The 27316-nt window shown below is 36.5% G+C and overlaps 1 pseudogene; it reads left to right on the plus strand.

Annotated features, from left to right (window-relative positions):
- Positions 1–1331: 1331 nt before the first annotated feature.
- On the plus strand, positions 1332–25666 carry LOC143666145 (peroxisomal membrane protein 11A-like; annotated as a pseudogene).
- The last annotated feature ends 1650 nt before the right edge of the window (positions 25667–27316 follow it).

The following is a 27316-nucleotide window of genomic DNA, read 5'->3' on the forward strand; positions in this document are numbered from 1 at the left end:
AGAGACAGTCATTCTTCCTGCTTCAGCCAGTGAGTCTCTCCTGTGGCGTTCATCCAAACCACCCATCGGAGTCACCAGCTTCACAGCCTGCCCTACAGATTTTGAACTCCTCCATTCCCATGGTTATGTGAGACACTTTTATGAATTTTTTTATCTATGGATATCTCCTGCTGATTCTGTTTCTCTAGAGAACCTTAGCTAATACATTCTCCAAATGTTATGTTGCAATAATCAAATAATCAATAAATATATGTTTCAGAAATTTTGCTAAAATGAGTATGGGTATGTCTCATTTTTATTTTGAGAATAATATCTTAAATTGGGATTATTTTATAAGGGCAAAACAATATATATTAAAATAGGTTTTTAATCAACAAATATTTCAATTGTATAATTTGATTTATTGTTCCCTTTTACTCTCAAAGGTGTTCTGGTTTGGACACTAAATTATAGAATTAGATTAGTGCTGTGTGTTATAATTTTATATCAACAAAAGTTTTATAAGTTAAAAAGTATTTTATGTATTTTCCTTATGAGAAAATTAAGCCTCAGAGAAGATAATTACTTGCCAGAAGCTGGGTTTGATGTCAGTATTGGTAGAGATGGAGGAAAGCAATGATATTTGAGTACAGTTCATCTTGATTCTAAAATCTCTTTCCATAGCCCATGACTGTTGTGTTTCCTTCAGAGTGAGTGATTACTTCATTCATTGACTCATTTAACAACAATAATTTCTTTAGAGGCTATTTAATGTCAGACTCCACTCCAAGCTTCAGAGTGACTGTGGTGCCTAAGAAACATTATTTCCTAGGAGAAGTTCATAGTACAATGAAAGAGACATAGAATGAATTCTTATACAAGGTGAGAATTCCTTTGTGGGTGTGTGGGTAGAAATTTTAGACACAAGGGAGGGTTGGTTCAGCTTTCCAACACGTAGAATATAGAGAAAGAAGGAATGATATTTTTCACCTCCACATCATGACTTTTTATTTTCTTTTATAAAATGAGACACAATATACAATTTGAAGATTTTAGGAAACACATTGCTGACGATTGAATCATGTTTCCCACAAAAGCATGTTCAATCTTAATCTGTGTTCCTATGGGTATGAATCCACTTTTTTGGTGGGGTGGGGGAAAGGAATTGAACCCAGGTCTCCAGCATGGGCGAGCATTCTGTCACTGAACCACTTGTGCACCCTGAACCCATTTTTAAATAGGAACTTTGGAAGATGTTAAATAGGAACTTATGAAGGTGTTAGATGAGGCCAAATTGAACCAAGAGAGGTGAGTTTTAATTCATATCACTGGAGGCCTGTGAAAGAGAGGAAATGTGGATGCAGTCAGTCAGAGAGGGACCAGAAACAGGAGAAGCCGAAAGTCAGCAGGACCAGAACAAACATGGAGAGAGTGATGGCTATGTGGCAGGACAGCCATCACCAGAACACTGCAGGATCCAAGAGAAAGTGGGGCCTTGCCAACACCTCAATATTGAGCAACGAGTCTTCAAAATTGTGAGGTACTAAGTGCTGCTTGTTTAAGCTAGCCCACTTGGTGGCATATGGCATAGAAGCCCTAGCAAACTAAATACACTTAAAGGCATAATTCCAGAGCAAAACCTATTTAACTACCACTCAAGTGCAATATAACATATTGAAAGAACCTCAGAAATCTCTGGGATACCAAAACCTATACTGACTCTGGTGAAATCTTTTTCTTTTTAGAAAAAGAATTTTAACAGCTATGTATACATCACAAAAGAATATGGTTCTGTTTTACCTGCATTTGAGCATTTTATAGACGGAATCATACATAAAACAAAGGGATCATTTTGACAGATATAACCACGCACTTTGGGCTAAACTCATGGAAGTACCCATCAATTTCTCTTTCCATAACTAGGACAGTCTGGAAAGCAGCACAGGAACTTCATTTTATCACTGTTTGGTAATGACAGTAGCACATTATTCCTTCAAATGATCACTGGTACCGTCCACAAGCATCTGCTGGGTGTGTGCCAGGTACACAAATACAAAGACAGCTTTTGGTAGAGATAATATGCCATCTTTGCACAAAGGAAATGACTGTACACAATGAGAAATACGCCATCTTAATTTCCAAAACATTAACCTCTTTGAACTAGGTGCAGCTACTTTAATAATAGTAAGTACGGCTTACTATGAGTGAAGCATTTCATAACTACTTTTCAACTTTAGTAACATGTAAACCAATGTGTAACTTGGAAATGAAAAGAGGAAGTTCTCATCTTCACCCATGAAATCATTTTTCAGTAGACAAAAGCCTACCATATTTATTTTTTCTTTCATAGTGGATAAAGAAATCCTTTGCCACCACCCAGTGTTTAAAGGTATATGAAGGTACAGGATGTGAACTCATGGGAATTCATTGAAGAAATACAGATAGGGAGGTCATTTGCCAGTTTAATGCTCTCAATTCATGAATTAAAAATTCTCTACTAACTGTGTGTGTGCGCGCGCGTGTGTGTATGTGTGTGTAGGCTTGACTGACTACATATAAAACCAAGCACTTGACATTTTGATTGACTTTGTTAGAAATCATGTAATTGCCTTATTTAGACTTTAGAAGTATATCCACCAACTCAGCAGATATCCTGACTTTCTAAAAGCACCGCAGAATTTTATGATAGGAATTTTAATTTGAAAATACCCTTATTAAAATTTCTGGAAAGACTCTAACTACAATAACTGGAACAGTTGTCATTTGAGTTGTTGTAGACAGATTGCCATATGTGTTAAATTCCTTGCTAGAATTCTTTGCTAGAAATTAAGTACTTGTGAGCATAAAAGACCAACAGAAGTATAATCAGCCTATACAAGAATTTATGCATAATAGTTCAGAAGAAAGTACTGAATAAAGTATATGTTGATATTTACATAATTACTTGCACTTGTTATGCTAGCATGTGCCTGGTTCACTAGGGAAAAGACAGGATGTTGTAAAAGCCATAAGATTAAAATAAAGTAAAGTGTATTCCATGAATTAGTTGTTATTCTGAAGACTTATTTGGTCAGCAATGAAACATTTTATGGAACTACTCTGAGGACATGAAAGGGTTTGTGAGATCTCCAACCTAAAATAAAATATCTTGAAAATTTAAGCTTAATGTGTTTTCTTTTTAGTTTCTTCCTTCAGTTAAATTGCACGCATACTACTTGGAAAGATAGATGGAGCAGGGAATCCATCCTCTTAAGGATATGGATGGTTCTTCTACACAGCTGGCTCCCTTCAGACCTGAGTTTGTCTGTGAAATCCCAGCAGTCATTTGCACGTGTTTTACATGGCAATCCAGCTGAACATAATGTTACCCAAAAGTGGGTTGTTTTAGTTTGTTTTAGCTGCTGAAATGCAATGTACCAGAAATGGAATGGCATTTAAAAAGGGGAATTTAATGCATAGCTAGTTTACAGTTCTAAGGCTGAAAAAATGTTCCAATTAAAACAAGTCTATAGAAATATCCAACTAAGGCATTCATGGAAAGATATCATGGTTCAAGAAGGCCGATGAAGTTCTGGATTTCTCTGTCAAGTGGAAAAGCACATGCTGAACACAGTCAGGGTTTCTCTCTTGGCTGGAAGAGCCCATGGTGAACATGGCATCATCACTAGCTTCCTCTCTAGCTCCCTGGGAGGCATTTTCCTTCCTCATCTCTGAAAGTTGCTGGCTGGTGGACTCTCTGCTTTGTGGTGCTGTGGCATTCTCTGCTTTCTCAGATTCTCCTTCATTCTCCAAAATGTTTCCTCTTTAATAGGATTCCAGTAAACTAATCAAGAGCCACCCGAATGAGTGGAGACAAAAGTCTCCACCTAATCCAATTTAACAACCACTTTTGATAAAATCACATCTCTAGGGAGATGATCTAATTACAGATTCAAACATACAATGCTGAATAAGGATTAGAAAAAATGGCTGCCTTTACAGAATGGGATTAGGATTAAAACGTGGCTTTTCTAGGGGACACACATCATCTCAAACCAGCACATGGGTGAACTGAATATCCCCACGCAATTTTCAGAGAGTGTTTAAGGGAACAAAACTGGAAAATGACAAAAATATAATTTCCAAATAGTTTCACGGAATGCTTTTCTTTTTATACCTGAGAGTCTTGTTGGAGTTTTGGGCTGCCTTTCTGTGTCACTTGTCTTTGTGTGCTATTGTTTAATCATCTAAATGGTAACTATTAGCCCTTCTCTTCATTAGTAAGTTGTGGGAAAATGTGTTATTTTTAATCTTAGATTCTTGCCATTCCTGTCTGCATAATACATGAGTTTTCTGGTCATGCACACCTGGCTCCCCACCACCACTGGTGTGTAAGTTTATCATTTGCATGGTAACTGCTGTCACTCTAGTCAGCCTGTCTGCATAGCAGCAAGAATAAAATTATAAAACATTGGTGAGAAAAAGCTTTCTTTCCTAAATTCTTATTTAAATCTTTCTTGAATATTAGAGACAACCTTGGCAATTTACATTTGCTTTTCTCTATCCCCCTGTTGCTTTACTTCCTATTATTATTTGCTCTTTAAAATGCTTAATTTAAAAGTGGAAAATTGTATGATGATTTACACCAGTGATGTTAAGCTAATGAGTTTCATATTGAACAGGAAGTTGTCTAAATGGGTGAGGGTGGGTGAGTAACCAGGTGAATCTGGGAAGGAGTAGGTGCCGTAGCATTGGTTTGACTCATGCCTCCCCCCAGCTTTAACCAGCACCAAACTCAATGGGTCTCAAGGCTAAAATGAGATAATCAATCAGTGCCCATTATGCAAGTACTGCAAATTTTTGGCTTATTTTCTATGAATAAAGTATTTCATCCACCTAGGAATAGGTTATAGGTAACTTGCAATAGAACACCTGAAATTTAAAACTTGCATTTGAATTTCATTGGCAGAGTGAATAGCATGAAATCTAAGTAAACAAATCAAAACAAAACAAAAATATATAGGGGTTGCTCATTCTCTTCTTAGAATAATGCATTAATTATTGACATAGATGCAAACCATTGCGTTACTACTCTTTGAAGCATGACTCTAAACATTTTGTTTCCATATTGAGTGACTAAGTAAACTAAAAGTTTCTGGTTAACATATATAATAATATTATGTAATGAGATTGTCAAATTATGTGATCAAACCCTATAAATACAGGACCAGGATTGGTACTTGACACTTTCTCACCTGGAGGGTCATTGTTTAGGAGAAAAATAACCTCTTATATTTATTGCTCAAGACTAGAGTTGAAAACAGTGTTAGAAATGCATATAGAAGGAGAATAAGGGATCTTTCTATTATCTTTGTTTGCTTTTTATCTCATGGAAAAATTAATGGATATATAAGTCATATGGTTGACCCCTTTTTTAATATTTATTTCCATCAAGCTCCATTATGGAATGATTTAATCCCAATTAGAAAAATATTGAAACTAATACCTTAAAGATATAAAAAATTATTAAAGTTGGAAAAACAGATGAATGAATAGGAGCAAAATGGGTTAAAAACACCAGAAAACAACACATAATTAGGTGAGAAGCATGGCGGTCCCGGGGCCATGTAGAAGATGGTTTTGGTTCTCCTCCTGGATATGCCGCAGGGATTGCACTTGCCTGCTCCCTTGCAGTTCGTTATGGGCAGGTATATGGATTTGGATGATTAAATGTGAATATGTGACATCTGTTATTTTTTGAGAGACCAGTGACGACCTTTTCAGTCTTTTTGCCCCTTTTTCATGGTGACCAGCAGCATTTATGATGGTGAATTCTCTATGACCCTGTTTCGGGGCTGAAGATAATCTGGGGCAGATGTATCTATCGTATGAGTGAAAATTACACGTCTGCTGATTGAAGTCTCTGTGATTTGGGACTGTTACCAGTGTACAATTTAGCCTGACTTGAATGACACATAAGGTTGTATAAAAAGCCCGTGTTGTGAAATTCCCAATCACTTAATAGAGGTGGTTCAAAATGTAGTCTCTGCACTTTCTAGACAACAGCATAAAGAGGGAAACGTAATCTGTTTTACCAACTCTCACATTTTTCCAAGCAGTTCACATTAAGGAACTTCCTAGGAGAAGGACAACGTAGCTATCCGGCCTCCATGCCCTTATCACAGCATTTCTTTTTAGTCACTTGTTCTAGGTTATGAATTTTCATGTTGGATTTTCCCATTAGGATCTGAATTAAATGGAGGATATTTGTGAAAGTATGAATTTAGCCTTCTTCATAAATCCTTCGTCCTTACACCAAATCCTGCCCCTGCTTCTCAGTATGGCCAGCCCGTGGGCACAGGGGGTTATGTTGTCTTGCGGTGCTGTTATCAAGCAGGCCCTCTGTCTTTTTCCCACTGTGCTCTGAGTTGACAGTTCACTGTCTGAGTTTGTTAGTTTCTTTGTTAATAGGCTGCAGCAGCAGTTAATGCAAGTCCCAAATCCTTGTCATTCCCATGACTTCCAAATCTTCCAGGTGTTAGTGCATTACATAAGCCATTGCACCCATCTCCATCCTAATCCCGCCATGTTAACCCAGTACAAATGAGCAGTAACGTAGCTTCAGCACACCAGCTGTTGTAACCACCCCACTTGTCACCAGCGACTGGGTTCTCGTGGCCACGTGACTGAGAAGTGATCCAATTCCACAATCCCACCCGTAGGGTCTGCTTTTTAGAACTACTTCTAGTAATAACTGTCATAAATTCCCTTAGAAGCTGGTCCTATGACAAGGGTTTGAATTAAAGTACTTTGTTTGACATTGGTAGGAGAGTGGAGAAGTGAGACACATTTGGGATGAAATCCAACACAGGATACGTTATTTGTCAGGTACCTACTGGAAAGTCAAGGAAACAACCTTCCGCAAGATGGAACTGAGTGCAACTCAGAGCTGTTCTTCTCACTTGGACTGTTCATCTACTGATTCTTGTCCATAATTGGTTGGGGGTTGCTCTCAGGTACCATGGTCTGCCCCACGTAAGGACAAGCACTGCAGCCGGGAAAACAAAGGCCCTCAGAGTCACATGTTCTTTCAATAGGAGGATAGAGGTATGTCGAGTAAGACGGACTGTAGACTGGATAGGTGCAGTGAGCCGCCATTAAAGTTTCAGTATAAATATGCAATATTTGTGCATTCCAATTATAGAGTTATTTCTATCTAACACGCTGAACAATTTTGGTGTGACCATGGCTCTGTCTGTACCACTGTCTATGATTCTGCCCTGTGTGTCTGTGTGGATTTGTCTGAAAAATAAAAGTCAAAATGCTTCAAGGCTTCTCACAACCGGGATTCAACCTACCAGTCTAAAAGCATCTCCTATTATTTTATAAATTTGCTTTAAATATTGTTATTTTTGCCAAGCTAGTTTCTTCAAGGCTGTTATTCTCATTCCTTGCAAACACTGTCATCTTCAATAGAATGACCTGCCCATTTTTTTTTCTACCTGACTTAGGACCTTTGATTTTTTCTTTCAGGGTGAGGTGCGTGGTCTGGGAATCAAACCCGGGTTTCCCGCATGGCAGGTGAGAAGTCTACCACTGAACCACTCTTGCACCACCCAAGGCCCATTGATATTTAAAGAATAAATATCTTCTCCTTCATGAATATTCAGACCCACAGTGACTTCTCTTGTTTCCTAAATGTTGAATGCTTTTAAAATTTATTATCCATTTAGGCCCCTGGTGGTATCAACTACCTTTAACTCCCAAATGGATTACAAATGCATGGAAACCAAAAATAGTATTTTATTTCTTTTGATTTTCTATTAATGTCTTTCCTGGTTCTGTGACCACAATGAATGCTCAGGATCTTATGGGCAGAATGATTGAGTGAAAAAATGAAAACCATGCCTTAGAGGTACCCCAGAGATACTCATAATTCCAGATCCATAAACAACTCCCCAATGTCCTTGACTAATCGTTATATTTTTTACTTCAATTTAAGAAAATAGGTGCCAGCTATGTCTGTATAGCAGAGTTAAATAGGGGGCTTTTAGAAGGAAACATTGACCAGGCCTCTGCCCAGACCTATTGAATCAAGATTTTAGAAAATGAACTGAGCCATACATATTCTCTGAGTGTGGACCAAGGGTGAAAGTCCCTGATATAGGAGCTGTAAAACTCATATTTCAAAACTAGAAGGAAAGCAGTAAAATTGTTTTTACTCAATAAGGGTTTTAAATGCAAAACTTTGTAAAATTTGTTTTTAGTCAAACTGAAAGAAATTGCATTTTAATTTATATTTCCAAATTACCAAAAATGAAAATTATTTGCTTCTCGACTACTGATTAATTGAAATATAGATTTACAATTTCTTCAAAATTGCAAATTCTACTAAGCATTAGAGAGTTCATATTTACCACAACTTCATATATGATTTTCAAATTACAACTTATAATTTCCCTCTCCTGATATTATTTTTTATTTGAATCTTTTTATTTCTTTCCTGCTTGTATATTTTCTTTTACCTTGATTTTTATGTAGTTTTAAGCCTTATTATAATAATATTCATGTATTATTAAAAAGAAATAAAAAGAAAAAGACTATAATCTCACTAGTATGGCATGATAATTGCTTTTATATTTCCCCCTGGCCAGTCTTTGTCATTCATTCACTCTTAACTGTATCAGAGCTGTTCCTGTTATTGATCAGTCAATGCTTTTAATGTGCCAGCATTGATTTAAACCAACAAAAAGAAGCTCAATTAGTTTTCCTCCCAAGATGGCAGCACTTCCTGCTCTCCCACTTACCAGATGCATGACCTGAGATTTGGAGGAATTGAAAGAGGAGAAAGAAGGAGAAAGAAAACCAGAAAGTCTCATCAATTCTACCATAAGCTTTGCTTTAGTTGCTACCACAAATTACTACTGTAAACTGACCCTTATACACTTGCTATGCCCTTGGCATCTGCACTCCTTTAAATGCCTCGATACTATTCCACATCTGCCCTGATGCTGTAACTTTTTCAGTCTCCTCTCACGTGATAAAATTTTGTTCTTTATAGCCATCACTAGTCCAAGATATTTGGATTATAGTATTTAACAAGAATGAAGAAGAAAGAGTGAAAAAAAATGAAGGAGCATTTTACCTCAAGATGTTATATTTATTTACTTGTTAATTTCTTAATCAGAAGGAAAACACAAAGAAAAAATCAAAATTAAATAAATAGAAAACAGAGGAATGAAAATTAGGGTTAATATACCAGAGATATATTAATTTCAGAGGTGATGTTTTCAGCAAAATGTAAAACATCACCAACATCAAATGGTACAGGGATCCCATTAGATATATCTAAAGGAAGAAATATTAAATATCCCAAATTGGAAATAAGTATAGGAAAAAGATTAAGAGTGCAGAGAAAATGGAAGTAATTTAAGAAGAAAAGTTTATACTAATCCATAAAATTAATTTAGAAATAAATAGGATTTTTTTTCTTTTGTTTGACCTAACTGCAGTAGGAAGAAGCAGACAATACATAGCAACAATCTCAAACTTCCTTAATCTTATTGTTCCATTTTACAAAGTTTCCATTCTACAGAAGAATTTAAGACACAGAAAATTTAAATGATTTGCCTTATTTCAAGCTAGTATGTGTTAGAGCCAGAATTTGAACCTAGAATTTAGGATTTTAGAGTGTAAACGTTAATCCAAGTTATTTTAGGCAGCTGGATTTTTGGCCTGCTATTTATATCTGCTACAAGTAGATAGGAAATAGAAGTTATAAATGGGGTGTCTGAATCAATCATCTCAAAGATCATAGGAGATTTATGTAACAGCTGATAATGTCCAGAGTGAGAATCAGTGACTAACGTAGAGTAGAGCATATCAGCCTGTGAGATAAAAAGTTAAAGAACTGAAATTCATGGTTTTGGGGTTAGTCATTCATATAGTTGTCAAAGCCAAAGTTGTCCTATTATTCATGCTAATCTTGTTTGCGCTAGGGAAGACAAGTTTAGTCAAGGGCCAATGTGCTGGTCTGAATCTGTGGTGGACCCCAGAAAAGCCATGCCCTTTGATCCTCATTCAATATTGCTGGGTGGAAGCATTTTGATTGTTTCCATGAAGATGTGACCCACCCAATTGTGGGTGGTAACTTTTGATTAGATGATTTCCATGGAGGTCTGTTTCTACCCACTGAAGGTAGAGTTTCTTGCTGGAATCCTTTAAAAGAGGAAACATTTTGGAGAGAGTCCCTTTTTGGTAGAGCCACGCGAAAGCCAGCAGATGCCACCATGTTTGCCATGTGCACTTCCAGCTGAGAGAGAAGCGTTGAACTTCATCGGCTTTCCTGAACCAAGGTATCTTTCCCTGGATGGATGCGTTTGATTGGACATTTTTATAGACTTGTTTTAATTGGGACATTTTCTCTGCCTTAGAACTGTAAACTAGCAACTTATTAAATTCCATTTTTAAAAGCCATTCGATTTCTGGTGTATTGCATTCCGGCAGGTAGCAAACTAAAACAACCAACCTCAAAACTCCTGGTAATGACCAGAAATTTTATAGGAAAAGGGACGTTGAGTGGCTTGAGCCCCAAATGGGGAATGAGTAAAAGAAGGAGAGGGAAAAGGAAAAGGGGGTGTGTATAGGACTAGGGAGAGGGAAGAGGAGGGAGGAGGAGGAGGAAAGGAGGCAGAGGGGAAGGAGTAGAAAGAGCAGGAGGAAGAGGAAGACAAGAAGGGAAAATCTTAGGACCAATGCTCTAGAGCAGCAGGTCTCAAACTTGTCAGCCCAGATGTATCCTTTTTTTTTTGAATGTTGTATGGAGGGGTCACATTTCATTATTTTTCCATGTATTATTGCAGCACCATTTGTTGAATTATTGTTTTGTTTTGTTTTGCTTATTTGTTTTTTGGGAAGCGGGTGGACCAGGAATTGAACCCGCGTCTCCTACATGGCAGGTGAGAATTCTACCACTAAACTATCTGTGCACCTCCCGTATTCTTTTTAATAATAAATATTTTTAACACCCCTTTTCTTTGCTGAAGTGAAATCCATAACAATATAATAATATCCCAAAGTGCAGACACTATTAAATCAGAAGTTTCAATGATGTAGATGCTTTTACCCATATTAGAATAAAGATCTGGCTAAAGATGTGTTCTCAGAGAGAATGTTCCTGATAAGGAATGAAAATTAACATGTCTATTGTGCTTTACATATCATCAGAGTCTTTATGCGTTGATTTACTTCAACACACTTGTCACTACTTTAAAATGCATTAATATTATGCAACACTTGCAAAATATTGCCTTTCAATGACTCCTTCAGTCACAATTTTCTAGGCACTGTGTTTAATACAGGGTTTACATTGGAGAATAGGATGAATACTGGACCAAACAATCACATTCTTTTCACCCATTTCTTTCATATATTATTTTAGGCATTTATGAAATTATTTCATGTACTTTGTGTGTACAATATTTTCTTAGCCTCTGACTATAAGAATTGCATTTCTTTTTTTTTCACAGCAGCCAATGCAATCTATCCATGCATTAGTTGCTAAATACAAGATTATTAAGTTTCTGATGCAATTCATTTTTATACTGTGATTCTAATGCCCTTAGCTAGGCTTTCAATACTGCTCACTCACCTACCTCTCTCCAGCTAATCTTTAGCCCTCTGTCCTGTGTCCCTCATAGGATTTCGCCTCTTACTCATCTTCCACAATTATACTTTTACACTAAACTTTATCCTTCTAAAAACAGATATGAAGATTCTATCAGCTTTCTCAAAATCCTCCAAAGTTTTCACTATGCAATGGATAAAGGGCGCCCTGAGTTGCTAGCACACAAAGAGCCTACTGTGTAGGGTTTGCCTCCTCTCCTCCCACTTTCCTCATGTAACTTTTCACATACTCACAAACCAAAAAATATAAAAAAAAATTTTAAAGATTTTTGCATTTCTTAAGGGCATGATGAAGTTTCTATGTTCCATTTGCACAAGAAAATCCCCTGAGGTGCTTTGGTGGCTTCCCGTGACCCCTCCTGAGAGACATTATGTATGGTGGTTAAGCCTATGACTGGAGCCAGCCTACCTGTGTTCAGATGCCTTTTCATTGGTAACTTAAGCACCTTTCTTATCCTCTAAGATGTCGTTTCCTGATCTGAAAATGTGGACAGTAATTGAACCAACCACAATACTGTGAGCCTGAATGAGTTAATGTGTACCAATAGCAATTGCTAATTCGGTTTTCAATAAATAATAAACTAAACCTTTTGAAGGAAAACTTGCAATCCATATTTTGCAACCTTCACAGGCATTTCTTATTACACTAAAATTTAATGATCTTTAAACCATGCCTTCGTCCGCTGTATTTAATACCACTAGAATTGTTATTCCTGTTTTGTCATCTGAGGAAGCTTTTCCTTATTTTTTAAGACCCTGGTCAAATGATACTTCCCCTGCCAAGACTTCTTAATCCTAATTATCACCCTAATTTCCTCTCTTCAAAGGGAGTAAATTGCATCTCCCTGTATGCCCAACTCACACCTTTGTAGGTGCCCCAACTACAGCAGTTCTCAACTTATTCTTCTGCCTGTGTGTCCATCTGATTTCGGGGCCCATGAGTCCTTGGAGAACAACAAACAGGTTTTCTTCATCTTCCAGATAAAAAGTCCAGGAATCTAGACACTTAACTGTTTTATTGAATTCAAATCTTAAGTATGTAATGCCAGCCCCATCTCCTCACACTTAGAAGGTGAGAAGCTAGAAGAGCCCAACATGAATTCCACCCACTACGTTCCTTCTGCCTTCACCTTTTACTCCTCACTGTTCATGCACTAAGGAAGAATTGCTCATATTATCCCAAGGGCAAATCTTCCATTTGACTGTAAATTCTATTCTTTCCAGGTAAGCCTAGGTTCTTGCCGTATCGGAAGGATGGTATCTTATATGTTAAGTATTTTTATTTCTTTCCAGTGATTCCCTCATATCACTTCCTGCAAACGTTTCAAATATGATCATCTTTCCTTTCTATCCTCTGTCTCCTTTAATAAATCATGGACTTTGCCTTTCTTTCAACATGCTTTTCAAACTTTTTATTCTTTCTGAAAAGTAGTCTAATAACCTTGAGCATCTTTTCTGCATTCTTTCTGTATCCCCCATGCTCATTATAATACAGCTATTTAACTTCACATTTAAATGAAGTAAAATTAAGCAAAATTAAGATTTCACTTTATCCGTACACAAAACATATTTCTGATGCTCAGTAGCCACATTTAGTTAGTAGCCACTGTATTGGAGAATACAGATATAGAGAATTTACATCATCACAGAAAGTTTTGTTGGATAGCACTATGTAAGAAAAATTATCAACTGAAATTTCATAAATGAAACATTTGCTTTTGCATGAAATATGCGTTCAACATTGAATATGAAGTCCAACGTTCCAGAAATAATGGTTTTCCAGAAGCATATGATTTTTTGTTGAATATGAAGCAAAATAATCATTCTTTTTTTCTCAAATTTATTTCAACAATAAGGAATATTTATGCTTTTCTGAGTTTGTGTGTGTCTCTGTATAGGTTCACCCCATGGTAAAAATGCTAAAAATATATTACTAAACTCACATTTTGAAGCCAGAGCTTCTATAGCATAGTTTTTGACAGTAATAAAGAGCAATTTATGAAGACAGAATTGAAATAACTAAAGAAAATGATGAAAAAAAATTCTTGTCTAGTGCAAGTTACTCTTAAGCAATAAAACAGTTTGACAGAGTGTTCTAGGATTCTTGTCTATTTGAAAAAATATATGCTATCTTATATAAAGAAGACTGAATTTATGCTTGCTGGATGTAGTAATATTTTAAAATAAAACAAATTATCTTATTTCTTAAAAATTGAATTATATTATTGGGAATGTTGGTCATTAGAGAAATCTAAATGTGACATTAATAAATTATGTAGATTCTTCAATTAAGGATGGCACTGCATAGACTCATGTGGAGTTGATGTTCATTCAGATTAAGAAACAGTGTAAACATTCAAGCAAATACACTAGCCTCACGTCTCACTTGGGCACTAAGTTCATGTAAAACCCGTTACTTCCTAATGTCCTTGCACAAATGATTGCAACATGCAACATTGTCAGATCATATTCCTGGGTTTGCAAGAGTCCATGTAGCTACTATATGGGCCAAATAGATGCCTAAATGTTTAAAGCTTTTATCAGTAAAATAAGTGAATGAATGTGCTCTACTGAATCCAAAGACTACCTCATTAAGGTTATATTATCTATGTAATAATTTAATTGGCATTACCTGTAACTAGAAGTGTTAGTCTTGGATTGTTGGTGGAATAATAAAAAGAAAGTGGTTTTACAGGTCCTAACCCATTTACAGAGTAGACTAAAACGTTCAGCAATACTTGGAAGAAATATATTCTATTCCAATATTGATTTACTGAGAAAATATTGTTAATTCTATGTTACAGATGATTTACCTAGCAAAAGTATTTTAAATTCTAAAACAGACTATTTTGTTCTCCTGCTCCTCATAGTTCGATTTTATGACTTAGTATATTAAGTTTTCTTAACTGTAAATATAAGAAATTAACTTATCAGCTTGAAAAGACAAAGAAACAACGTACTTGAAGGATGCAGAGATTTCATGTATGATTTTAAGAGGAACTCAGTTGCCTCAAGGCATCTGGGCATTATCTACACAAAGCAGAATTAGGAATATGAACCAACAAAAATCCATGCTTTATGTAAAATGTACCTGCTTTGACTCTTCTCTATGCCCTCTCTCAATGCTGCATAATTTTTCTTTTAATAGGCAAGCTTACTCAGTTATTTGGTTGACATGGCACGAAATGGCTGCCTGTAAATTCCGAGCTCTTATATCCCCTCGATATGAGGGACCATCCCCTTTGATATTCCAATTGAACGTGCCTGCTATCCGATTTCCCATGAGTGGGTCGCCGATCCAATCTGCAGGACAGGAGACAGTCATTTAGGAATTTGGACTAATCGCCAAAACATTGATTTAGTTCATACTTAATTGCATTTTCTTTGTATCCTAGACAATCCTAAATGGTTCTTGCAAAGTTGTAGCCTCCCTCTTACTATATTTTACCAGAAGGGGAATGGTATGTGGGCTTGTGGCATGGGCAGTTAAGGAACTAGGATTTAGGTTTTTAAGCACCTAATGCAAGTAAATGTGGGCTAAGGTAAAGCTCATTCACCCTACACCCATTCTAAGATTTATTTCTAATTTGTCTGTGGAATCACCTATGAAATCGCACAAGATATTTAAGTTGAGATGACAGGGATGTTAAAGGAAAGGATTGGATTTGTTTAACATATGATGTATGCTAAAGACTTTGCCCCCCAGAAATTCTTATTCTAAGTGTTCAGACTTATTTTCTTCCTCCAAACATATGGGTTTGAGTTATTTTTTGCTTCTACTGCTTTTCATTTATGTAAATTGAAAACTGCTAACCAGTGATTAGACAACATTTAGCTGAATTTGGCTGAATTTCAAGCAGCCATTTTTAGACCAATATCCAACAGCCATATGCAGACTATACTGGCTTCATTGGAGAGCAGATCAGATTTCTCATTTGCTCATTAGGTTTTGGTGCAACCTATTTTGAAACTGGGCAAAGATTCTATTCCAAGTTATTTCTAATGAAAATCTATTTCTGCAGCCCTTCTGTCTATTTAAATGCACCCTCTAACCTTTTACTACCTGAATCTGGAGAACAGGTCATAAAACATTAAATATGAGAAAGCTGGGAAATGTAACACGCTGTAAATGCATGAAGGTAAGGACTCAAAATGTGTGGACGCAAAGATTGCATTTCTTTACATAAGGTTTAAATGAAGAGTCTGCTGGATGAATCTTTACTTTCAACGTAGACTATCATTTTTAAGCAAGAAGAGAGGAATGTAGGTTATTAAGAAGAAAAACTTTTTTGAGAAGTTGTACTTTCAAAATACTTCAGGGTGGTGTGACGGTGGCTCAATGGCAGAGTTCTTGCCTGCCATGCTGGAGACCCGGGTTCAATTTCCGATGCCTGCCCATGCCAAACAATGACAACAACAAAAAACCTTCAAAAGGACCAAAATAAAGTCTACGTATCAATAGGCCTGGAAATTCCAATCTCCTTTCCAAATTCCCATGCACATGTCAAAAATATTATGTAGCCTTTCTTAGTTTTGGTTTAAAATTTCTGAAAACTCCATATGAGATGATGAAGTTATTATTTTTGTGTCTACATAAATACAAAACATTTCCGAAAGATTTGTGATATAGCAAACTTATTTTGTAAGGATAAGATTATTATGCTCTTTTATGCTTTACTATGGGCATCTACAAAATAATTTCAATTTTACCTAATGTAAATCTATGCACAAAAACAAAGGAGCATATTATAATTGATGCTAAATGATGAGTTGGATTTAATTGCATCTGAACAAGGATCATAAATTCAAAGGAAAGACTCAGTAAATTTGGAGTTACAAAAGGAAATTCTGGTGAAATGTACTTGTAATTTATTTTGCATTGTGCTGGATAGAGATAGATGAAAGAAGAATCTGCATAAGAAAGTAAATGACCCTCCTCTCCCAAACTAGTCTTCTTCTTCTCTACAATGTAGTAATTTTGTATGGTAAAGCATAATTTACTGCCATATATATGATAGAGATGAAAAATGCACTTAAAATTAGATTTAGATTTTCCCCTGATTCTTATGTACATTGACTATATTAGAAAAGGAGAATTAATCACATCTTCTAGAAACTGCACATCTCACAAGATATTTTCTGATAATAGTCAGTAGGCTGAAGGAGAAGCACTTGTCTGCCAGCTGTGTGAGGTCTAAATAACTCATATTCAAATCAGAACCTAAATCTGCCTATAGACATGCAAATAAAATGAGGTATGCGAAAGCACTTTATGAACTGCAAAGCACTAAACTACTGTCTTTAGTTAATTGTGATATGGACAGTTATTTGAAATGAAACTTTTCTAAATAAATCATTATACTCATAAATAAAAATGGTTTTCAGTCATTCATTCTAAGTTTGCTAGGTGTACTTTTTTTTGGTCTTTAAGAGAATTGTCTGTAATCTTAATCCAAAAATTCTAAAACAAATACAACTAAAATGATCCCATGTTTTGCTGTACTGTTTTCATAATTACACGAACACTTTTCTTCTTAATTGTCTATGCTTCTCTTAAACTTTCATCTTTTCATTTTAGCAAGCTATTCCTAGAGCCACTGGTGATTATGCTTTCTCTAATATTTTACCCTAGATTTCAGGCAGGGTGATTTTATGAGGTTTTCTTTAAAACATCATTTAGCTCCATAGATAAAATTATGAATTTTGAACCTACCAAGCAATGTTACATATGATTTTGCTGCTTAAGGAAAACTGAATTTTCTTGAGGACATTTGCTAGTCATTGACTAAAGTCACGAGAACAAATGACATTAATGGCATTGACAGAATCTATTGATTCGCCAAAACTGTGGTTTGATTCAAAACATCTCTTCATTTATTATTCCATAATTTTTTAAAATTTAAAACATGTTTGGAGAGTTGGAGGAAGGAATCATGCCTGGAAGGTAAGAGATTATTTTTGAATATCAGAGAAATAATTTCAAGTCATTGAGATTAAAAGTGATTGTGTGCCTGGTTGTGGTTTAAAATGCCACAGTAAACAATAAATGTATATGTGAGCTCATGGCTCAAATTTTTAGTCATTTAAAAATCTCCCATAGCTAGTAAGAAAGAGCCTTTAAAAAAAGCATGTGCTCCGTAAATATTTGTGGGACTACCTTTGCTTATCAATACCAAAAACCAAACCAAATTTGCTACTGTTATTATCTAGTTCCAAGAAATTGCCCACTAGATGTCAGTCCCATACAAAGAAGCCTCCCTTGGAATTTGCTTGGTAGAATTTCTTAGGGGAAAAAAAAAATGCAATTATGCAAAAACTTGTTTGCTTTTTTTTTACAATACAATAATATTAAATAGAGCTTTAAAATTAAAAGCACTTCACATTTTATTTTTTCCTCAATAATTTGTTTGCCAGCTTTTGTTTTGATTTTTAAAATCAGTTTTGACAATTTGCAAAACAAGAGTCCTTCCAGAAAATAGTACCTCCATTGGGTTCAGGTCTCTTGTATGAAATTATGGCATTTAATTACATTGTCAGGGATGGAGAGGGTGTGAGAAAAGTAACACCGAAAAAAAAACTTTCCTCATTCGTCATTTGTGGTGGAGTTAATATGCTTTAGCACTTAAAGACAAATGCACCAGAAATGTACTAAACACACAGAGTGTGGTGCGAGCAATGCAGAATGACTGGTGTCTACAACTGAAGGAAGCACTTACAAGGTGGATGGAACAAAATGCCTTGATTGAGACCTAAAATTCAATTAGCTCTAATTAAAATATTTTAATATCAGTATATGACACTGTAGTTAAAGTTTCTACCATAGCTGAAGTGGAGCACTTATTTAAGGATATATGAAGATATTCATACACCCTTTTTATTTTTCAAATTTGATATTCTAAAAACAGAAATGACCTGTTCTGCATAAGGTATTGTTTATTGATGGTCTATATTTACATTAGTGGTTTTGTTCATATTATCGCATACATGTTCTGAAAGTTAATAATTGAAGCAATTTTTGAATTTACTCAAGCTTACTTTTGAGTGGGAGCCTGGTGTTACTTTCAATCTCTAGATCATCAAGAATTTTCCAGTGCCAAAGGACATTATTGTAATGTATTTGACCCTAATCCAAGTGGTTAAAATTGTGAAAATGCATCAATAAACAATGAAAACAATTTTGAAGAAACTACATTTTATTAAACATCTGTGATATTCTCAGCAATCAAAATCTTTATTTCAATTCCTTTTTTCGAGGGGTCATTGCAAAGATTAAATGAAGCAATTAATCAAACTCTCAGTTCAGTTCTGCCCACAAGGAAATGATCCTCGGGGATAGGAGATGCTTTGTCCAAGCCGAGTAGATAATGAGGATTAAAAATTCAAATCCATCTGATTCTAAAACCCGAGCTCCGCCACAGTTTTGGGATCATGTCAAAATACCTCTAACAAACATATTCACTCTTTATAAATTTAAAATACCAATATTAGTGATTATTGATTGCTATGAAAATGTAATGTCGAAAACCCCTGATCTAAATGGAGCCGGGACGCGAAGGAATTCTGCTCTTGACTTGAATTTTGATCAATTTGATTCACAACCTCAACAGAATTCTGTTACACACAAATATATATAGCCAAGGGAAACAGCATAGAATAAGGAACTGCCCTTGGCTTATACACATTTTAAGCACATACCAAAAAATCAAATAGTGTAAGGATCTACTATTTTCCTATGCTTTACTCAACTTCAACAGCCATCTGCATTGTGCTCTTCCTGTTTACTCTGTATCAGTACTCACAGTAGTCCACTGATGTTGGCATTAATTATAATTTACCCTGCGCGCACGCACACACACACACGGAGAAACGTAACCCACAAAATACAGAAAACTTGCACCGCCCCACAAATTTTCCCTTATCTCCTTCCCCAGTCAATACCATTTTATTCCCCTCCATGGCTGTTAGCATTACTCGCTCTAACATTTCATATCAATGGAGTCATCCAGATGGACTCTTTTGTGTCCAGCTTTATTTTCCTAGCCTAAAGTACATGAGTTCCATCTATATCCTTTTCTGTACAGTAGTTTGTTTCTTTTTATTGTCAGATAGTATGCCATTATATGAATAGACTATAATAGTTTTTCTATTTGTTTATGTATTTTCCCATTTTCAGACATGTAAGATTGTTTACAGTTTACAGTAGGAAACAATTGTTTATTATCATTTTTGGTTATTATGTAAACATTTGATATGAACACTTCTTACAAATGTTTCTGTAGATTCACATTTTTGGGTCGGGGGTAAATAGCTAGGAGTAGAATTTCTAAGTAAAGGACAGGTGAATAATATATGTAAGAAAAATGGCAAAAAACTTTTCCATGGTGAATGCATCACTTTACCTTCCCACCAAGAATGTATGATAGTACATTGCACTACATCCCCACAAATACTTGGTATGTTTGTCATTTTTTCAGTATTTTATTTTAGCCTCCTAGTGGTTGTATAGGAGTGTTTCATTGTGCTTTGTTCATTTATCTAATTACTAGTGATGTTTACTGTTTTGTTCATTTGCTTATTACTCGTCATATATCATTCCTTGTGAAATGTAGTTCAAGTCTCCTGTCCATTTTTATTGGGTTGTCTTCTTCTTATTGAAATGCTAGATTTCTTTGTATATTATACATGCAACTCTTTTGTGATATTATTTTTGCAAATTATTTTTCTCACTCTGTGGCTTTCCTGTTTATTTGTTAATGGTACCTTTTGACAGCTAGAAGTTTTAAGGTTAATGAAGGCTAATTTACCATTTCTCTCTTATAAGTGTTGCTTTCTTTATCTGTCTAAGAAATATTTGCTTAACTCAGAGAAAAAGAAAATTCTTACGTTTTCTTCTAGAAGCTTTAAAGTTTCACGTTTTACATTTAGGCTTTTAACACACCATATGAATTAAATGATACCTGCAGATCATGGGATGCGCCTGTCACTACCTAAGAAACAAGGCTGAAGTTTTGGCAGATTATTGCAAGGTTTTCTGCTCTGTCTGGTGGGACACAAAATTGTTATCCACCCTGTATTAACTCTTAGAAGTAGTTAGCCACGCAGTTCATTTGCATTTTAGAAACTGATGTAACTATGGAAATTTTGATATAATTATCCTCAGACATTTAATTCAACGTTTAAGAAAAAAATTCACTCAATGATGGTGTGAAACACCAAGACAAAGAAAGTATTAGAAATGGATAAATTTAATGATTTTTACCTGCTTTTAAATACATCTGAAAATATCTTCCTCAAGAAGAGGATGGGTTGATAACAACATGACAATGTAACACAACTCTTGAAAAAAATCTTTCTGCAGAATTAGCTATTAAAAAGACAAATCCCACTTGCTTAGACTTCTGGAGGAACAGAGACTGGAGAAGGATGCCGCAAATCCTGAGTCAAAGGAAAAGAAAAATAATCTTAGAGAACAGGTAGTTTCCATCCCAGGAAATGTGTACCCACGTCCCTCAGTGGGCCCGTGCACTTGGCAGTTGTACAGAGGCTGCAGAGCCTGGGTCTCTTCTCTTGCCGCCGGCGCAGACCATAGAGCCTCTCCCGGCAGCGCGTGAGAAACCTGTGCGCGCCCAACACAGGGGCGCAAGGCCACAGAAGCCAGGGGGGGCACAGGGCACTGAGTCCTGCTGTGTGAGGCACAGGAAAGGGCCCCCCAAGGCAGGGAGGAGACGGAGATTAAAAAAGAGAGAAAGAGATCCTGGCAGAGCTGTTGGCAAGAAGTGTGCACGTTCGGTCCAATTTCTGTCGGCTGGACTACCTAAATGCAAAATGGACTTTTCTGAATTGACCCACCTTTCTGGACTGACACCAAATGGATTTCTTGGGTGAAGCACACTAATAGAGAAGAAAGAAGAGGCAGAAAAGACTCATAGAAACATAAAAAAAAAGGAAAAAGGGGAGAAAACTGAACTGCTGTAAAACCGGATGGGTCCCAGAACTGAGAAGTGTAAAGAAAAGGAGGCACAGAGTAAGGGAGAGACTGTAAACAAATCACAGGATCTGAGGAGAAAATTCTGCACAAAATCAAGCAGAATGTAAGAAACTTTGATATCCGTATCTGTAGCATTTTTTTCCTTCCTTGCTTTAATTTGAATGGTTTATGAAGCATATTATACACACAGGCTTTACAATGACTATTTAGATATTTTATTTAAATATGCCTATGGTAAGCTAAGATATCCATTTTAGTTGGTTAGGATTTTCATATATTAATTGTAAAAATGTTTGCATCTTTATATTTTCCTGAAATCAGGAAAATGTTTAGTAACATCTGTTGTTACTATAGCAATGTTAATATTTGTATTAACTCTCTACTTGATACATTCACAATTTTGATAGCTGATCAAATGGTATTTAAGTTAATGTTTAATATTTAGAATTTAAGAAACTCTGCTATCTGAAAAACAAAAAAACAAAACCAAACAATAACAACAACAAACAAAACAGAACGAATCAAGATTCCCAGAGAATGAACAGAGAAAAGGAAACTCCCTCTAAGAGGTGAAGCAGTTGCACAAAAGGTGAGATCAAAAAGTGTATCACATATCCAGGGCCAGCGTCATGTGAAGAGCTGAGAAAAGCTGCGTGGTAAACACAGACTACTCTAAAAGTCTAGGATAGTTGGACAAAGTGTCAAAGAAGCCGTAACACAAAGCCAGTCAATACTTAAACCCTAGAAAAGAGGATGAAACTGACCTTCAGAATTAACTCATCAAGACGCCCTGACATCAGCAGAAAAAAACCTGAAAACCATACTAAGGAACAAGAAGGTATGGTTCAGTCAAGGGAGCAAGTGAAAACTTTAGAAGAGAAACAAAATTTGGAACAACTAATCAAAGTTCAAATAAATCTCCTCAATCCAAGAGGATGAAGGAAAAATACAGATGTAGAGTTAAATATTATTAAGAAGACAATATGTGAGCATTAATAAGAATTTAAAAGTTTAAAAAGCAGCAGAACAGAAACCATGGAGATGAAAGTAACAATAATAGATATTAAATATACACTACAGGCATAAAACGGTTAATTTGAGCAAGCAGAAGGAAAAAATCAGGGAACTAGAAGACAGTACAATCAAAATCATACAGTCAGAAGAACTGATAGAGAAAAGAATAGAAAAATTGAGAAATGTCTCAGGGATTTAAGTAACAGCATGAACTGCAGAAACGTGTTATGCATGTCAAAGAAGGACAAGAGAATGGAAAAGGGGCAGAAAGAATATTTGAGAAATAATGGCAGAAAATTCCCCAACACTTAGGAAGACAGAAATATACATGTCCAAGAAGTATAGCATATTCCAAACAGAATAAATCATAATAGGGATTCACCAAGAAATATTCTAATCAGAACATCAGATGCTAGAGAGAGAGAGAGAATTCTGAGAAGAGAAAAGTGATTCATCACATACAGGGGATTCAGAAATCAGACTAGTTGCTGATTTCTCATCAGAAACCAGGTAGGTGAGAAGCCAGTGGTATGATATATTTTAGGTACTGACACAGAAAAACTGCCAGCCAAAAATTCTTTATCTGGCAAAAATGCCCTTCAAAATTGAGAGTTTAAAATTTTCACAGATAAACAGAAACTGAGAGAGCTTGTCAACAAGAGACTAGCCCTAATGGGAATTTTGCAAGTTGAAAGAAATAGGCAGGAAGGAATGGCTAGGACAAAAGTGAAGAAATGAAGATTATCAGTTAGGAAAACTAAAAGGGCAAATATAAAAACCAATAGTACTGTATACCCAGCATACAACTCTTATAAGCGTCGGAATACAAGTGAACAAGAAAAAGGAGTATTTCCTGATAGTGGATATGAAATATAGAGAGCCAAATGGGGCAAAAATAACATAAAAAGGGAAAACAGAGGGATAATGGAGCAGAGATTGTGTTTGCTATTGAAGCTAAGTTGGTATCTTTTCAAATTGGTAGGTTTTAGATGTAAGCTGTGTAATATAAACCTCAGGTAACCACGAAGAAAATATTTTTAAAATACATGGAAGTAGAAAGAAGAAAAAGATCAGTCAGATCCATCACAAAATATCAACTATGCACAAAAGGAGGTTATAATAAAGGAAAAGAGAGATACACAAAAAAAGAAATAACATATAAAAACCCTGAAGTAAGAATGGCCTTTACAGCAATAACCCTCGATGTCTATGGACTAAACTCTCCAATCAAAGGACAGATTGAGATAATGGATAAAAAAACTTAATCCAACATTGTTTTGCTTACAAAAAACTCACCTTAAACTCAAATACACAAATAGACTGAAAGTGAAAGGATGGAGAAAGATGTTCCATGCAAATAGTAACTCAAAAGAGTTGGGAAGCTATACTAATATTGGACAAAATCAACTTTAAATCAAACGCTCTTATAATAGACAAAGAAGGACAATATACATATAAATAAAAGGGGCAATCCATCAAGAAGAAATAATAATTATAAATATATTTGCTCCTAACCAGAGGGCAAGAACATAGGTAAACAAACTAGTAAGTATGTATTTACTACCGGCCACACACACAAAAAAAGGATCATGAGTGTACAACGAACAACTGTATGCTAACAAATTAGACAAGTTAGATGAACTGGAAAAATTCCTAGAAACACGCAAACAACTACACTGACTCTAAATGACATCAAAGACCTCAACAGACCATTTACACGTAAGAAGATCGAATCAGTCATCAAAAACCTGCCAAAAACAAAAAAGAGGCCAGGACCAGTAGACCAGTGAATTCTACTAGTCAATCCAAGAAGAATTAGTACCGATCATGTGCAAACTCCTCCAGAAAAACTGAAGACGAGGGAACACTACCTAACTCAGCCTACAGGCCAGCATCACCCTAACACCAAAGGCAGTTAAAGAAAAAACGAAAGCTACAAACTGATTTCTCTTATGATATAAATACAAAAATCCTCACCCACATGATTGCAAATTGAATTCAACAGCGCATTAAAAGAATTATACACCATGACCAAGTGGGTTTTATTCCAGGTTTGCAAGGATGGTTCAACATAAGAAAACCAACTAATATAATAAATCACATTAATACAATTAATGGAAGAAGAAACACATGATCAGTTGATGCAGAAAAGCACCAACTTGGCCTGGGAGCCATGGACACCTGCACCCGCTCCACAAACCAGGCCCAGTGCTGGCAATGACTCTCCAGAGTCGCTCAGTACATGTGCATGTGGCTTAGATATTGGTTAGAGCCTAAAGCTGGCACAGACAAGGTGGTTCTGAAGCGCACACTGGAGCCCCGTGTGAGCACAGGCCGTAAATGGTTCTGACTAGGCAATATGGTCCATGTCGTACGGGCAGCTCAGCAGAGCATTCGTGCCCCTGACCCCGTGGCCCGCTTCCATCTAACCTTTGCCAGCCTGAGCCGGGTGACTTATCTTATATGTGACCCCATCCTCTGGGTGAAGAGCACAGGGCTCGCCTGTGGCACCAACAAAGATAAACAGCAATTCTGGGCTGCCCGGCACGGGTCCTATTCTGTCCTGCTGAGCCTGGCAGGGATGTGTATGCAATCTCCCCTCAAATGGAGAAGGTCCCACAGCCGGGGCAAAGAGGCAGTCATCTCTATCCTGGATTCCTCTGGGGTACAGTGGGGCTGATGAGGAGACAGACTGGTTCCGTCTCTTCCCCTTGTCTTATCCGATCCCTGAGGAGGCACCTCCCTTGCTCCTGGACGTCTCTGACTTCCTCACCCCTTTGGACCAGCTGGGGATGTGTAAGTCCAATCCTGGCGTCATTGGCCTTGGATGTCTTGTGTCCTCTCCAGCACATCATCCCTGTGACCTATCCTCAGATGAGGCTGAGGACCCGCCAAGCTGTTTTTAGGCTGAGAACTAACACCTGCTTTACAAGGTTAACTCTTAGTGAAGTGGACATATGCATTACTCACAGAGTAATGTCACAGTGTGCTTATGGACTTGGTCACATAAGCATTCAGTGACCTGTGATGTGAACAGAAGTGGGGACAGGAAGGGAGGAGAAAGGGAGCATGAAGATTTATGTATTTTTTTTTTGAAAACTGTAGGGATTTCTGAGTATTTCCCCATCATTTAACACTTACTGAGCATCTCTTATGCACACAGTGAAAGTTTAGTGTTTGATGAATAAAAGCTGAAAGAGACCCAATCAGACTAACAACCAAACACTCACATACAGTATCCTTGGGGTTGTGTGGAGGACTGGCTTTCCCTGACCACAGTAAGTCTGATACACAGCATGCCCAGAGCCAGCAGGGCCCCCAGTTTTCTCTGATCTGCAGGAAGCCCCTCCTCCTGCACAGATGTCAGTATGGGACGGAGGGGAGTTGGGCTGGCAGCCTCTTTACTTGCACTCTTGTCCTCACTCTGCCCAGAAGCAGAATCAGAAAAGCACCTACCTGGCAGCATCATGTTATAAAGTATGTCCCTCAGAAGGGAACTTAAAGAAGCACAGTGACTGCAAAATCAGAGGCAGAGGCTGCAAACATTGAAGTGATTTACACTAAAGACTTGAACTTCCGTCCTCAGACTCTCAATCCAGTGTTCCTTCCATGATACCTCACCACCCTCGTGTGTGGGGGGAAGAGTGAGACACCAGAATCCTGTGCTTTTCACCTCTTATCCTCCACTCGTCAGTAATTTGCATTCTGTTCTATGAAAATGAAAACCATATCTAGACTTACCAACTAGATTGATTTATTTAAAATGCTAAAATCGTTTAGGCAATGCTATGTTAATTTGCATAGAAATTTGCACAGTTAAAGGAGTTCATGAATGTGAGTATAGGAGAGTCGCAATTTTCTATAAGACTGATTTTCATATTTATAGGGTGGTTGAGAGTTAAACCAGAGTAGTAGGGGGCCAGTGAAGAGGATACCAGAATAATTGAGTTAACGCCATCTACTCACGTTCCTACTTCCTGACTTGGGTGTTTGGTTCGTATTTGTGATTGCAGATCCTTTTAGTAGGCAGCTAATGTCCATCATAGGACGGTAAAGCTATCTCACTTATCTGAATGGAAATGAGAAAAGGACTGTGCACTAAATAAATATATTTCCCATAAATGTGATTGAGGTGCTTAAAACTAGACTCAGGTCCATGTTTCTCTATTTTTAAAACTATTGTCAAGACCTGGGGATTATTTGTGAAAGAACATTTAGGGAATTTTAGGAGAAATGAAAGGTGCTAGATCATGGAAAATAAAAAGTATAAATAACTATTTTTTCACCTTGTCTAGATCCTCTACTGTATTGCAGATTAACTATGTCGAATAAATTTCTGAACAAAATTGAAAAAAGTCCAGTCTCCTTTCTTAATAAAAACAATTTGAAAAATAAGAAAAGAGGAATACTTCCTCCACATGATAAAGGACATAAATGAAAACCCATAGCCAACATCTTACTGAATGGGGAAAGATCCCTCTAAGATCTGGAACAAGACAGGGATGCCCACTGTCACCATTGTTATTCAACGTAGAAGTTCTTGCCAAAGCAGTTAGGCAAGAAAAAGTAATAAAAGGCATCTAAATTGTAAAAGTAGACATAGAACTTCCACTATATGCAAATAATATGATCTCATGTGTAGAGAATCCCCCCTCTCCAAATTTATAGCAA

Source organism: Tamandua tetradactyla, chromosome 22 (genome assembly GCF_023851605.1).
Source record: "Tamandua tetradactyla isolate mTamTet1 chromosome 22, mTamTet1.pri, whole genome shotgun sequence".
Lineage (NCBI taxonomy): Eukaryota > Metazoa > Chordata > Mammalia > Pilosa > Myrmecophagidae > Tamandua > Tamandua tetradactyla.